The sequence below is a fragment of the Chiloscyllium plagiosum genome, unplaced genomic scaffold (genome assembly GCF_037043375.1).
Source record: "Chiloscyllium plagiosum isolate Xiang-an unplaced genomic scaffold, Cpla_swu_hap1 HiC_scaffold_43, whole genome shotgun sequence".
NCBI lineage: Eukaryota > Metazoa > Chordata > Chondrichthyes > Orectolobiformes > Hemiscylliidae > Chiloscyllium > Chiloscyllium plagiosum.
The window spans coordinates 31,168,774-31,184,540 of record NW_028270181.1 but is presented as its reverse complement, the minus strand read 5'-3'; the positions used below and the strand labels follow the sequence as shown (position 1 = coordinate 31,184,540).

The following is a 15,767-nucleotide window of genomic DNA, read 5'->3' as shown; positions in this document are numbered from 1 at the left end:
TAGATGCCTCTGGTAACTTAGTTCTGATTCTATTTTACTTTTCTTGCACTATTAATTGTTGAGGGTGGATTGGCCATACATGTTGGGAAGTAGCAGACAGAGCACTGAGTGTTGGCATTTGCCTGACAGTTCATGTCCTTGAGTAGAACTTGAGCAGTCTCAATCCATTTGCTTCTGTGCAGCATAAAGCCAAAGTCTAAACAGTTTTATATTCCCAGTTAACATTACAAATGGAAGAGTGCTGTAATAGTACAGCAGCTGCTTGACCATATACAGTAGTTGGGTTAATGGTAAAGAGGAGGTGGTTTTACTCTACTGCACTTACTATGAGTGTGCCTAAACTGGGAGGCACTGCATTAATTGGCACAAAGGTCTTGCAACGTAATAAGTTCCAGGTGTGAAACAATCATGTCACCAATCAAATTGTTCAAATTAAATTCTGCCATCAAATAGAATAGGTTTGGAAGTGATCAAACAAACTTAAGACTGAGTACGTATGAGACATATTGGGCATTAACAACTGCAGAATTGTATTCCAGCACTCGTCCTGTCCTGGTCTTTCCTCCAATACCACTAATCAGGAGACCAACCCTGATTCAATGAAGAGCATAGGGAAGCAATGCCAGGAAAAGCACCAAAAATGAGGTGTCAACATGTTGAAGCTACAATCCAAGACTAAGGCATGTGAAGTGCTTTAGCAGCAAGTGTTGGACAGAGCTGAGTGTTTCCACAAGCGCTGGACCACTGGATCCTGCCCCAACCGGTCATGAGCAGTGGTAGATATATAAGCAACTCCATGGAGGAGATGGCTGTGTGAATATTCTGGTCCTCAAGGTGGGCCCCACCATGTTTCACAAGGTAGGGCTGATGCATTCATTGTAATATTCAGTGAGAAGTGTTGAGTGGATAATTGACCTCGGTCACCGCCTCTGAAGATCTCGAGCATCACAAATGTCAGTCTTCAGTCAGTGTGATTCACTCAATATGATATCAAAGGTATCAGATGCTGCAAATGCTGTAGACCCTGGCAATAGTACAGAAATAATATTGAAGACTTGTGCTGAGGAACTTCCCATCCCTGACCAGCTGTACCAAGACAGCTGCAACACTGGCATTTATCAGGCAATGTGAAAAATTGTCCCAGGTCTCCCCTGTCCACAAAAGGCAGGACAAATGCAGCCAAACTACTTACCACATCATTACTCCATTCATGATCACCAATCAAGTCATGGAAAGGGTCAGCAACAAGTCTATCAAGCAGCCCTTGGCTAGTAACAACAAACTGAGTAGTTCTCCGTTTGTGTTCCTCCAGGACTATTTAGTGCTCAGTTCATAAATGGATAAAAAGAACTTCAGAGGGGTAAGCTTGCCTGCTGTTGACACCAAGATTACATTTGACAATCGTGGTATCAAAGAGCCTTTGCAAAGTTGGAATCATTTGGAAACATTCTGGCTGGCGCTAGATCTAGCACAAAGGAAGGTGATGGTTGGAAGTTAATCATGTCAGCTCCAGAACATCTCTGCAGGAGTTCCTCTGGGTATTATCTGAATCCTAGCCATCTTCATCTGCTTCACTTTTGCTCCATATTAAGATCAGAAGTGAAGGTGTTTGGTGCGTTATGTTCAGCACTATTTGCACCTCCTCTTTGCTAAGGCAGTCTTTGTCCAATTACAGCATACCTTTACCATATCTAGCTTGGCCTGACAAATGGTTAATAACATTTGCACTTCATTGATGTCAGACAATGATTATGTCCAACAGGAAATGAAAATGATTGAGGGCAGAGCAGTGGACCTGATCTAAATGGACTTCAGTAAGCTGTTCGACAAGGTTCCTCATGGTAGACTGATTAGCAACATTAGATCACATAGAATAGAGGGAGAACTGTGACCAGCAGTGTGCCATAAGGATCAATGCTGAGTCCTCCGCTTTTCGTCATTTATGTAAATGATTTGGATGTGAACATAGGTGTAGTTAGTTGCAGTTGACATCAACATTGGAGGTCTCGTGGACAGTGAAGAAGATTACCTCAGTATAATGGGATCTTGATTGGATGGGCTGAGGAATGGCAGATGGAGTTTAATTTAGATAAATGTGAGGTGCCTGCTTTTTGGAAAGGAGATGGGGAGATACCAAATGAGTATTTTGCTTCAGTGTTTACTGCGGAGGAGGACATGAAGATATAGAATGTGGGGAAATAGATGGTGACATCTTGAAAAATGTCCATATTACAGTGGAGGTGGTGCTGGATGTTTTAAAATGCATAAAGGTGGATAAATCCCGAGGACATAATTAGGTGTACCCTAGAAGTCTGTGGGAAACTAGGCAAATGATTGCAGGGCCCCTTGCTGAGATATTTGCATCATTGATAGTCACAGGTGAGGTGTCGGAAAACTGGAAGTTGGCTAACACGGTGGTAAGGAAAAGCCAGGGAACTATAGACCGGTGAGCCTGACGTTGGTGGTGGGCAAGTTGTTGGAGGGAAACCTGAGGGTCAGGTATTTGGTTCCAGTCTGGCCTGATGTCCTAAGGGGTGCTTTTGCTAACGCTGTTGGGGAGGGTTTAAACTAAAGTGGCAGGGGGGTGGGAACCAAATGAGATGGTTAGTGGACAGTAAGGAGGTAGTAACTAAAGCCTGGAAGGAACTAGATAATGAAGTCAGCATGTCCAAGGGGAAAGTAAGCAGGGAGCAGATGATGAACGCAAAGGAACACGTGGCCTGAGGTGTATTTGTTTTAATACAGACAAGTAAACTAGGTAATGCAGATGAACTTAGGGCTTGGATTAGTACCTGGGAGTATGATATTGCTATTACTCAGACTTGGTTGAGGGAAGGGCATGATTGGCAACTAAATATGCCAGGATATAGATGCTTAATGCGGGATAGAAAGGGAGGTAAAAGGGGTGGAGTTACATTACTGGTCAGAGGATATCAAAGCAATGCTGAAGGAGGGCACTATGGAGGGCTCTAGCAATATGGGCAGAGCTCAGAAATAGGAAGGGTGCAGTAACAATGTTGGGGCTATACTACAGGCCTCCCAACTGCGAGCATGAGATAGAGGTTCAAATATGTAGACAGATTATGGAAAGATGTAGGAGCAACAGGGTGATGGTGATCGATTTTAATTTTCCCAATATTGACTGGGATTCACTTAGTATTAGCGGTCTAGATGGAGCAGAATTTGTAAGGACCATCCAAGAGGGTTTTACAGAGCAGTATGTAAAAAGACGAACCCAGGAAGGGGCCGTACTGGACCTGGTACCTGGGGAATGAGCATGGTCAGGTGGTTCAAGTTTCAGTAAGGGATTACTTTTGGGAATAGTGATCACAGGTTCATAAGTTTTAGAATACTCTTTGACAAAGACGAGAATGGTCCTAAAAGAACAGTGCTAAATTAGGAGAGGCCAACTATAGCAAAATTCGGCAGGACCTGGGGAATGTGGATTGGGAACATCTGTTTGAAGGTAAGGCTGAAATTCTTAATGAGTACTTTGCATTGGTATTCACCAAGGAGAATGACATGATGGATGTTGAGGTTAGGGGTAGATGTTTGATTATGCTAGGTCAAGTCAGGCATAAGGAGGGAGGAAGTGTTGGGTATTCTAAAAAGCATTGAGGTGGAGAATTCCCCAGGTTCAGATGGGATCTATTCCAGCTTATTGAGGGAAGTGAGAGATGAAATGGCTAGGGCCTTAACAGATGTCTTTGCAGCATCCTTGAAACCAGGTGAGGTCCTGGAGGACTGGAGAATTGCTAATGTTGTCCTCTTGTTTAAGAAGGGTAGCAAGGATAATCCAGGTAATTATAGACTGGTGAGCCTGACTTCACTGGTAGGGAAGCTGCTGGAGAAGATACTGAGGAATGGGACCAATTACCATTTGGAAGAAAATAGGCTTATCAGTGATAGGCAGCATGGTTTTGTGCAGGGAAGGTAATGTCTTACCAACTTAATAGAATTCTTTGAGGGAGTGATAAAGTTGATTTGATGAGAGGGTTGTAGATGTCATATACACGGACGTTACTAAGGCTTTTGGTAAAGTTCCCTATGGTAGGCTGATGGAGGAGCTGACATCACATGGGGTCCAGGGTGTACTAGTTAGATGCATGAAGAACTGGTTGGGCAACAGGAGACAGTAGTAGTGGAAGGGAGTTTCACAAAATGGAGAACTGTAACTAGTAGTGTTCTGCAGTGATCCGTGCTGGGACCACTGTTGTTTGTGATGTGCATAAATGATTTGGAGAAAGGTATAGGTGGTCTGATTAGTAAGTTTGCAGATGACACATACATTGGTGGAGAAGCGGGTAATGAAGGGGACTGTCCAAGAGTGCAGCAGAATACAGATAGATTTGAGAGTTGGGCAGAGAAATGGCAGATGGAGTTCAATCCGGGCAAATGCGAGGTGATGCATTTTGGAAGATCCACTTCAAGAGTGAACTATATGGTAAATGGAAAAGCCCTGGGCAAAATTGATGTACAGAGAGATGTGGGTGTTCAGGTCCATTGCACCCTGAAGGTGGCAACTCAATAGTGGTCAAGAAGGTATGCTTTCCTTCATCGGGTGGGGTATTGAGTGCAAGAGTTGCTAGTAGTCATGTTACAGTTGTTATAGGACTTTAGTTTGGCCACGTTTAGAATACTGTGTCCACTTCTGGTCGCCATATTACCAAAACAACGTAGATATTTTTGGAGAGGGTGCAGAGGAGGTTCACTAGGATGTTGCCTGGTATGGAGGGTGTTAGCTATGAGGGGAGGTTGAATAGATTAGGATTATTTTCATTAGAAAGATGGAGATTGAGGTGAGACCTGATTGAGGTCCACAAAATCATGAGGGGTATAGACAGGGTGGATAGCAAGAAGCTTTTTCCCAGAGTGGGGACTCAATTACGAGAGGTCCCGAGTTCAAGGTAAGAAGGGAAAAGTTTAAGGGAGATATGCATGGAAAATTCTTTACACAGAAGGTGGTGGGTGCCTGGAACCCGTTGCCAGTGGAGGTGGTAGAGGCGGGTCCGATAACATAATTTAATATACATCTAGACATGTACATGAATGGGCAGGGTGCAGAGGGATGCAGGTCCTCAGAAAATAAGTTTATATAGAGGATCTGGATCGGTGCAGGCTTGGAGGTTCCTCTGCTGTAATTTTCTTTTGTTCTAGGAAAGGCAGGGACTGGTGAGGGATAGTCACCATGGCTTTGTGCATGGGATATCGTGTCTCTCAAATTTGATTGGGTTTTTTTTTTGGAAGAAGTAATGAAAAGGGCAGAACGGTGGACTTGAACTATATGGACTTCAGTACGGTATTTGACAAGGTTCCTTATGGCAGCCTGGTTACTAAGGTTAGATCACGTGGAATAGAACCTCAACTAGCCATTTGAATATGGAACTGGCTCGAAGGTAGAAAACCGTGGGTAGGGGTGGGGTGTTACTTTTCAGACTGGAGGCCTGTGGCCAGATATGTGCGGAGAAAATGAGGTCTGCAGATGCTGGAGATCAGAGCTGAAAATGTGTTGCTGGAAAAGCGCAGCAGGTCAGGCAGCATCCAGGGAACAGGAGAACAGATATGTGCCACAAGGCTCGGTGCTGGGTCTGCTACTGTTTGTCATTTATATAAATGATTTGGGTATGAACATAGAAGGTAAAGTTAGAAAGTTTGCAGATGGCACCAAAGTTGGACCTGTAGAAGACAGTAGTGAAAGGTTACCTCAGTACAACAGGATCTTGATCGGATGGGCCAATGGGCCGAGGAGTGGCAGATGGAGTTTAATTTAGATAAATGTAAGGTGCTATGTTTAGGAAAGGCAAATCAGAGCAGGACTTGCACATTTAATGATAAAGTCCTGGGGATTGTTGCTGAACAAAGAGACCTTGTTGCTTGAAAGTGGAGTCTCGGGTAGATAGGATAGTGAAGAAGGTGTTTAGTATGATTTCCTTTATTGATCAGAGCATTGAGTAAAGGAGTTGAGAGGTCTTGTTGCGGCTGTACAGGACATTGGTTAGGCCACTTTTTGGAATATTATGTGCAATTCTAGTCACCCTCCTATTGGAAGGATGTTGTGAAACTTGTAAATCTTTTCTGATCCCTTTCAAACACGTTGCCAGAGTTGGGTAGTTTGAGCTACATGGAGAAATTTAATAGGCTGGGGTTGTTTTTCCTGGTGCATTTGAGGTTGAGGGGTGACCTTACCGAGACTTTTAAAATCATGAGGGCATGGATAGGGCGTCCAGATCTAGAGAGCATAGGTTTAAGGTGAAAGAAAAATTTAGAGGGGACCTAAGGGGCAATATTTTGACACAGAGGTTGGTGCATGTATGGAATGAGCTGTCAGGGCAGCACAGTAGCTCAGTTACCTCACTGTTACCTCACAGCGCCAGGGACCCGGTTCAATTCCAGCCTCAGGTGACTGTGTGGAGTTTGCGCATTCTCCCAGTGCCTCTGTGGGTTTTCTCTGTGTTCTCTGGTTTCCTCCCACAATCCAAAAATGTGCAGGTTAGGTGAATTGGCCATGCTAAATAAATAGCCTATCGTGTTTAGGGATATGTAGGTTAGGTGCATTAGTCTGGTGTAAATATAGAGTAATGGGGAATGGGTTTAGGTGGGATGCTCTTCGGTGGGTCGGTGTGGACTTGTTGGGCTGAATGGCCTGTTTCCACACTGTAGGGATTCAAAGGAAGTAATTGGGACGAGATTGGGGTGGGGTATCTGATTGGCATGGACGAGTTAGACTGAAGGGTCTGTTTACATGCTGTACATCTCAATGACTCTGACTCTTTAAGTGGTGGAGGCTGGTACAAATGCAACATTTTAAAAAGCATTTGGATGGGTATATGAATAGGAAGGGTTTAAAGGGATATGGGCGAAGTGCTGGCAAATGGGACTAGATTAGTCCAGGATATCTGGTTGGCATAGGCGAGTTGGACCGAAGGGTCTGTTCCCGTGCTGTATGTCTTTATGATTCTATAGCAAATGTTTTAACGGACATTCGTAAAAAAACTTTAACATGATTAGTATTAGATTTTCATATTAGTTTTCAACACTTAGGTGATTATGCTCAAGTCAGTCCCATCATTCATCTCAACTAATATGATTAACTGGTCATTGATGTCATTGTTATTTTGTTTGTAGATTCATATTATTTGTCTTGTTTACTGACAAAGCAGCAGTGATGTTAATTTCAAAACAGTTTGCTGTGAGCTGCTTTGGTATATGAAAGAGTGGCTGCATTAATACGATTCTTTTTGTTTCTTTTCCATTTGAGTCAATGGCCACTGATGTTGATTAGACACTGGCATGAAATTCTCCATCTTTTGGATTTTCAGGTCCCGCGTGAAACCAAATCCTCAAATTGCCAAAGTACAAAACAGTTCCAAATTCAGGACTACATTTTCACATGGCTCAGAGGTCACAAACAGGTTTGTGTTGTGGGAATTGATGTCTCTTGGGAGGCGATAGTGCAGTGCTAATGTCATTGGACTAAGTAATCCAGAATTTAAGGTAAATTTTCAGGGGAATGGGTTTGAATCTCTCAATGGCCAGTGGTGAAATTTACATCCAATAAAAAATTTGAAATTGAAAAATGGTGACCATGTAATCATTAGTAATTGTCATGGTTCGTTAATGTCACTTTTGGAAGGAAATCTGCCATCCCTAACTCCTCTGGACTTCATACCCATAGCAATATGGTTGACTCTTAACTGCCTCTTGGAAATTAGGAATAGGTAATTAATGTTGTCCCAGCCAGCGATGCCCACATCCCAAGAATAAAAACATTTTGGGGATGATGCATTATTTTTGCTGCTGTGTAATTTTGCACCTTGTAAATACTACTGATATCAAACCAAAGCTAAACAGTAGTCCTGTATTGAAGTACATCTATTTGTCTCATTTAATTCTACTGATGATAGTTAGAACAGGCAGTCGTTTTGCAGTCTACAGACTCTGAAAATTATGCAGAAGCACTTGAGGTCACATTAATGTGCATGCAGAGGCTGTGAACACTGATTCAGGAAAATAAATTTACAGAGATTGGTGGAGTAGTCAGGTACCATTACTATTTCTGTACTGAGGGTGCAGGAATAGACCCTTAAAAGGAAGTAGTGGTAATAGTGGGCTCCTGCCAACTGCCAATGAAACAATGATAGGAGAAAGTGAGGACTGCAGATGCTGGAGATCAGAGCTGAAAATGTGTTGCTGGAAAAGCGCAGCAGGTCAGGCAGCATCCAAGGAACAGGAGAATCGACGTTTCGGGCATAAGCCCTTCTTCAGGAAGAGCTTCCTGAAGAAGGGCTTATGCCCGAAACATCGATTCTCCTGTTCCTTGGATGCTGCCTGACCTGCTGCGCTTTTCCAGCAATGAAACAATGATAGACATGGTTGGGATTGAACTACTGACCTGTGGGCTCTCAGCAATCCATGAAATGCCTGAGGTAACACAGTCTTGATGGCTTGGGGATGGGGACAGGCTTGCATAATCCTCTGTTTCCTTCACTATCCTAATTAAACCTGGACTTTCAATTAAGTTGTTGGGGGCAATTGTTCTGCTCCAGTTGTAATTATTCTGAGTGCCTATAGGCCAATCACAGGTCTGTCTTCATGAATGTGAAGCTTCATATTATGATGTTCAACAATATTTGACAAATAAAACATGCAGTTTTTTTTAGTGTATTGCTTAAGTGTTTATCCTTTGGATCTAAGTACTGCAACTCCCAGAAAAGATGATGTAATTATTGGAGACTATGCTCATCACAGCAGTTACTGGCACCTCTTTGATTCCCAATTCTCATCCTGAACAAAATTTGTTGGAATGCTGGTTCTAACTATAGGAAAACCTGTGTCAAGATTTTGACTATAGCTATGTTCAAGCACTTCGTATTATAAACAACCCAAGATTATTGATCCGTAATTCCTAGACACCTGTTTTGTGTAAAGTACTTTTTCTATGTTGCTGCCACCTTCTCCCTGTTCTTTTGCATTTAGATTGGTGCTAGGTCATTTGGAGAATAGCTTTTAAGGGGAGCAATCTTCACAGCTATGCACCATCCTCCTGTTTCTGTCTACTAGTATGCTGATCTCTCAGCTATTAGAAAGGAACCCTGCAGTTTCTGCTGACACTGATTATGCTTAGGTCCAGAAGATGTCTGGCTTTGGAAATTGCTGACTCCTCCATTGTGATGTGTCACCTTTGGCGGACGTGACCATCTGGTGTTGTAGGCAGACTGTGATTGGAACCAAACCCAAAGCAACATTGTAAAAACCAGTAAATTCATTCTTAAGAAATTGCTAGTGATTATCAGTTCCAGTAAATTGCTGATATTGCTCATCTTTAGCCATTTGTGAACTGCACCATACCTTCTTTGATAGCATCTTCTGAGCCCATGACCTCTATGGTTAGAAGGGCAAGGCCAGCAGATTCATCACCACCTGCAAGTCTTGCCCCCGCCACATGCCCGCGCGCACACGCACAAACCCACGCCAAGTTTCTTGCCATCTGACCTCTTTTTTTTTGAAAACCATTATTAGTCACTTCTTATGTGGATGTCGCTGACTGCCCAACATTTATTGCCGTCCCCAATTGCTATTGAGAAGATGGCAGTGAACTGCCTTCTTTATCCAATGCAGACCATAGGAAACAGAACAAGACAGCACAGGAACAAGGCCTTCGGCCCTCCAAACCTGCACTGACGTGTGCTATTGGTAGAACTATGCTGCCTTTGGGAAGAAATTTCAGGGTTTTTACCCAATGACTGTGTTCGCATAGAGATACATTTCCAAGTTAGGATGGTAAGTGGCTTGGAGAGAAATGTCCAGGTTAGAGAACACCGAAAAGTACAGCACAGAACAAGCCCTTTGGCCCACAATGTTGTGTCGAGGTTAAATCCTAATGTAAACTATAATAACTTAATCTACACACCCCTCAATTCACTGCTATCCATGTGCATGTCCAGCAGTCGCTTAAATGTCCCCAATGACTCTGCGTCCATCACCATAGCTGGCAATGCATTCCATGCATTCACAACTCTCTGCGTAAAGATCCTGCCTCTGACATCTCCTGTATACCTCTCTCCTAATATCTTCAAACTATGACCCCTTGTGCCAGTCAATCCTGCCCTGGGGAAAGGTCTTTGACTATTGATTCTATCTATTCCTCTCATTATCTTGCATACCTCGATCAAGTCTCCTCTCTTCCTCCTCCTTTCCAGAGAGAAAAGTCCGAGCTTATTCAACCTTTCTCCATAAGGCAAGCCCTCCAGTCCAGGCAGCATCCTGGTAAACGTTCTTTGCACCCTCTCCATATGCCTCTATATCTTTCCTATAGTAGGGCGACCAGAACTGGACACAATATTCCGAGTGTGGTCTCACCAGGGGCTTGTAGAAATGCAGCAAAACCTCGGGGCTCTTAAACTTGATCCCCCGTTAATGAAAGCCAAAACACCATATGCTTTCTTAACAACCCTATCCATTTGGCTGGCGACTTTGAGGGATCTATGTACTTGCACACCCAGATCCCTCTGTTCCTCCACACTGTCTTTAATCCTGTATTCAGCATTCGAGTTCGACCTTCCAAAATGCATCACTTTGCATTTATCCAGGTTGAACTCCATCTACCATTTCTCAGCCCAGCTCTGCATCCTGTCTATGTCACGCTGCAGCCTGCAATAGCCCTCGATACTATCAATGGCACCTCCAACCTTTGTGTCATCTGCAAATTTACTAACCTACCCCTCAACCTCATGCAAGCTATATATAAAAACTACAAAGAGCAGAGGCCCAAGAACAGAGCCCTGCAGGACCCCACTCATCACTGACCCCCAGGCAGCCAAATCTGAACCCACATAGCCAAATCTCCCTATTTGCCATACTTCCTGACTTTATGAATGAGCATACCATGGGGAACCTTATCAAATACCTTGCTGAAATCTGTATACACCACATTCACTGCTCGATCTTCGTCGACCTGTCTTGTCACCTCCTCAAAGAACTCAATAAGATTTGTGAGGCATGACCTGCCCCTCACAAAGCCATGCTGACTGCCTTTATTCAAACTATGCTTTGCCCTATCCCTCAGAATTCTTTCCAAAACTTTGCTGACTGCAGACGTAAGACTGACTGGTCTGTAATTGCCAGAGATTTCCCTGTTGCCCTTCTTGAAAAGAGGAACAACATTCGCCTCCCTCCAATCCTCTGGTACGACTCATGTGGAGAGTGAGGAGGCAAAGATCATCGCTGGTGGCTTAGCAACCTCCTTTCTCGCTTCCCGGAGCAGCCTAGGATAAATCTGGTCTGGCCCTGGGAACTTATCAATTTTACTGTTTTCCAAAATTTCCAGCACATCAACTTCTTCAATCTTGTTCTGTTCAAGCCTGTTTCCCAGCTTCTCAAAGTTCTCATTCACAACAAGGTCCCTTAGTGAAAACCGAAGCAAACAACTCATTTAGGGCCTCCCCTATCTGCTCATACCCGACGCACATATTCCCTACGCTATCCCTGACTGGCCGTACCTTCTCCCTGATCATTCTCTTATTCCTCACATATATGAGAAAAATGCTTTTGGGTTCTCCCTAATCCTTCTTGCCAAGCCTTTTTCATGCCCCCTCCTGGCTCTCCTCCGTCCATTTCTGAGCTCATTTCTAGTAAGCCGGTCATCCTCTAAAGCTGTGCTAGATCCTTGCTGCCTCCACCTTACGTAAACTGCCACCTTCCTTTTGATGAGAAGCTCCTCTGTTCTCGTCATCCAAGGTTCCTTAATCTTACCCCTTCTCACCCGTCTCAGAGGAACAAATTTGTGCATCATCCACAACAACTCCCTAAATAGCCTGCACATATCTGCTGTGCCCTTTCTGTGGAACAATTGCTCCCAGTCTGTACTTCCCAACTCCTGTCTGATAGTGTCATAATTTCCTTTCCCCAATTAAATATCTTTCCTCGGTAACTGCTCCTTTCCCTCTCCAAGGCTATGGTAAATGTGAGGCAGTTGTGATCACTGTCACCAAAGTGTTCTCCCACCGCGAGATCTGACACCTGACCTGGCTCATTGCCGAGCATCAAATCCAAAATGACCTTTCCCCTCGTCGGTCTGTCTATGTACTGAGTAAGGAAAGCCTCATGAACACACCTGACAAAATTGGCTATATCCAATCTATCTGCACTTAAGAGGTTACAGTTGATATTGGGAAAGTTGAAATCACCCATAACAACCCTGCTACATCTGCATTTTTCCAGAATCTGCCCGCCTATGAGATCTTCAATCTCTCTACTGCTATTAGGTGGTCTGTAGAAAACTCCTAATGCTGAGGCTGCTTCCTTGCTGTTCCTAACTTCCACCCATAGACAAACATTCCTCAACAACCTTCATTTCTGTAGCTGTGATGCACACTCTGATTAGCAATGCTACACCCCCTCCTCTTTTTCCACCCTCCCTGTTCTTTTTAAGCATTCTAAACCCTGGAACATCAAGCAACCATTCCTGCCCCTGTGAAACCCACGTCTCCGTTATGGCCACAATATCGTAGCCACAAGTACTGATCCATGCTGTAAGTTCGTCACTCTTGTTTCTGACACTCCTTGCTTTAACTGACCCCTGTTTTATCGAGTGAGAAACCTTCCCGATAGATTCACCCCATCTGCAACTCTCAGATATGTGGCTCTGTTTTCCATCCCCCTGCCAAACTAGGTTCAACCCTCCCGAATCACACGAGCAAATATCCTATCCAGGACATTTGTGCCCCTCCAGTTCAGGTGCATCCCGTCCTTCATGTACCGGTCCCACCTTCACCAGAAGGTATCCCAATGTTCTAAGGATCTGAAGCCCTCCCTCCTGTACCAGCCTCGCAGCCACGTGTTCAGCTGCATTCAGTGACTGTTCCTCATCTCACTATCTCGTGGCACCAGTAGTAAACCTGAGATCGCTACTCTACTTGTCCTGCTCTTCAGCTTCCAAACTAACTCCCTGTAGTCTCTTTTCAGATCCTCAATCCCTTTCCTGGCTATATCATTGGTGCCACGATTTCTGGCTGCTCACCCTCCCCCTTCAGAATCTTGTAAACCCGATTGGCAACATCTGTACCCTGGCACCGGGGAGGCAACATAACATCCGGGAGTCCCGTTCCTGACCACAAAATGTCCTGTCAAGCCGTCTAACTACTGAGTCCCCTACCACTAGCTAGTCCCATTTGCCAGCACTTAGCCCATATCCCTCTTGGCTCTTCCTATTCATATACCCATCCAGATGCCTTTTTAAATGTTGAAATCTTACCAGACTTCTCTACTATTTCTGGCAGCTCATTCCATACACACCACCCTCTACGTGATAAAGTTGCCTCTTAGGTCTCTTTCAAATCTTTTCCCTCTCACCTTAAACCCATGCTGTCTGGTATTGGACTCTGCTACCCTGGGGAAAAGACCTTTGCTATTCACCCTATCCTTGCTCCTCATTTTATCAAACGATTTAAGGTTGCGCCTCAGCCTCTGACACTCCATGGCCCCAGCCTATTCAACGTTGTCCTGTAGCTCAAACCCACCAACCCTGACAACATCCTCTTAAATCCTTTCTGAAGGCTTTCAAGCTTCACAACATCCTTCTAAAAGCAGGGAGATCAGAATTGAATGCAGTATTCCAAAAGAGGCCTAACTAATGTCATGTACAGCTGCAACATGACCTCCAACCCCGATACTCAGTGCACTGACCATTCCGAATGCTGCCTTCATTATCCTGTCTACCTTTGACTCCACTTTCAACGAACTATGAACCTACACTCGGCAAGGTCTCTTGTTCAGCAACACTCCCCAGAACCTTACTATTAAGTGCATAAATCCTGCCCTGACTTGCCTTTCCAAAATACAGCACGTCCCATTTATCTAGATTAAACACTAACTGCCATTCCTCAGCCCATTTGATCAACGCCTCTTTGTACTCTGAGGTAACCCCCTTCACTGTCCACTCCATCTCCAGTTTTACTAACTATACCTCCTTTGTTCACATCTAAATCATTTATATAAACGATAAAAAGCAGTGGACCCAGGACTGATCCTCTGCCACACTGCTAGTTGCAGGCCTCCAGTGTGAAAAGCAACCCTCCACCAGAATTGAGCACAGTATTCATCAATCCTCTTTGACTTTTTCTGAAGAAGTAACAATCAAGTTACTGAGCCATGTTGATTATCCCTAATCAGTCTTTGCCTTTCCAAATACATGTAAATCCTGACCCTCAGGATTCCCTCACTGATGTCAGACTCACTGGTCCGTAGTTCCCTGGCTTTTCTTCACCATCTTTCTTAAATAGTGGCACAACATTAGCCAATCTCCAGCTTCTGGCACATCGCCTGAGGCTATCAATTATGTAATTATCTACCACCATTTACGACTGGATGTGGCAGGATGCAAAGCTTAGACTGATCCATTAGTTGTGGGGTTGCTTAGCTCTGTTATTTGCTGCTTATGCTATCTGGCATGCAAGTAGACCTGTTTGGTAGCAACACCTGATTGACAGGAGAGATCCTGGTGATGGTGGTGTCTGGAACATAGTCATACTCTCACAATCATGCATTACAGGCAATGTCAAACTGGTGCTTGACTAGGCTGTCAGACCGCTCTCCCAATTTTGGCACTAGCTCCCAGATGTTAGGAGCATTTTGCAGGGTCAACAGGGTTGTTTTTGCTATTGTTTTATCTAGTGTCCAGGTCAATGCCAAGTGTATTGTATTTAAATTCCACCAATATGTCATGGTGAGATTCAAACCTGTGTTCTCAGAACATTTATCGGGTGTCTGGATTAATAGTATAGCGATAATACCACTGGACCATTGCCTCCCCTGCTTTGAATGATATCTTCACTTCCTTCTATTTGGGTTAAATTCCAGGCGCATCCTATTAACAACTGTAGTGAATCTAATCATGCAAACTGGAGCAGTTTAAGAAGGCATCTCACTGTCACCTGTAAGGAACTTAGGGATGTGTGATAAATGATGGTCTTGCCAGCAAGATCCATATTTTTGTGACTCATCTTTATAAAATGTTTTCAATGTTAATTCACCTGCCCCCTCAAAGCCTCCACATGAGCTAAAGGGATCAAGTCAGGAGTACACTGGAATACTCAGTTTGCATGGTTGGGGCCATTGCAACAGCACTTGAGACACTTAACCTGGAAAGAACAGTTCATTTGTTTATTCTGTATTCATCCCCTTCACAGTGACATGTTGGGGGTGTTCATCTGCAAGATGCATTACACTCAATAACGTAACTGCAGCATTTTTTTCCTTGTGACCTCTACCACTAAGAAGGACAAGTAACATGAGTTGTGTGAAAACCCATCGTCTCCAAGTTCCCTTTTCTGCCACAGTGCTCGTGACTGGGAATAGGCAATAAACTTATGCTGTCGGCGTCAATTCCATTCTGAGAAAAAAATACTCAGCCCTTGCATGGTCACAAAGCCTTTCAACACTGTGTCTGGTCCGGGAGTTTCTGAAAGTTTTCCATATAAAGTTGAAATGTTTTTATCAGCTTGCACAGATCAAGCTGCTAATGCTAACATGACTTAGTCATGCAGTTAAATCTCTCACTATTGGCTTACTCAATTTGTGATGCATATACATCCTTTCATACATTGTTTCTTTATCCTTTCCCAAATAGGTGTTACGGTAATCAATTTTTGGGTACCATTTGCTTTGCTGAGAAGAGAATTTTCTAAAATTGTTCTAACTAGTTGTACATGCACTTTTTTTTTCAAGTACTTTGCAAAGGGACTTGTCTCTTGAAACTTAGCTGGATTGGG

General features: G+C 43.9%; 1 protein-coding gene across 4 annotated transcripts in view; it reads left to right on the top strand.

Annotated features, from left to right (window-relative positions):
- Positions 1-15,767, top strand: part of LOC122541750 (serine/threonine-protein phosphatase 2B catalytic subunit beta isoform) — a 121,492-nt gene that overhangs the window by 27,458 nt on the left and 78,267 nt on the right. Inside the window, exon 1 of one of the 4 annotated variants that reach the window (XM_087982397.1) lies at positions 7,394-7,412. The exons of the other annotated variants lie outside the window; for them this stretch is intronic. The gene's annotated coding sequence lies outside the window, so the exon portion shown is untranslated. Of the gene's footprint in view, positions 1-7,393; positions 7,413-15,767 lie in introns of those variants that run through there. 4 annotated transcript variants of the gene reach the window in all.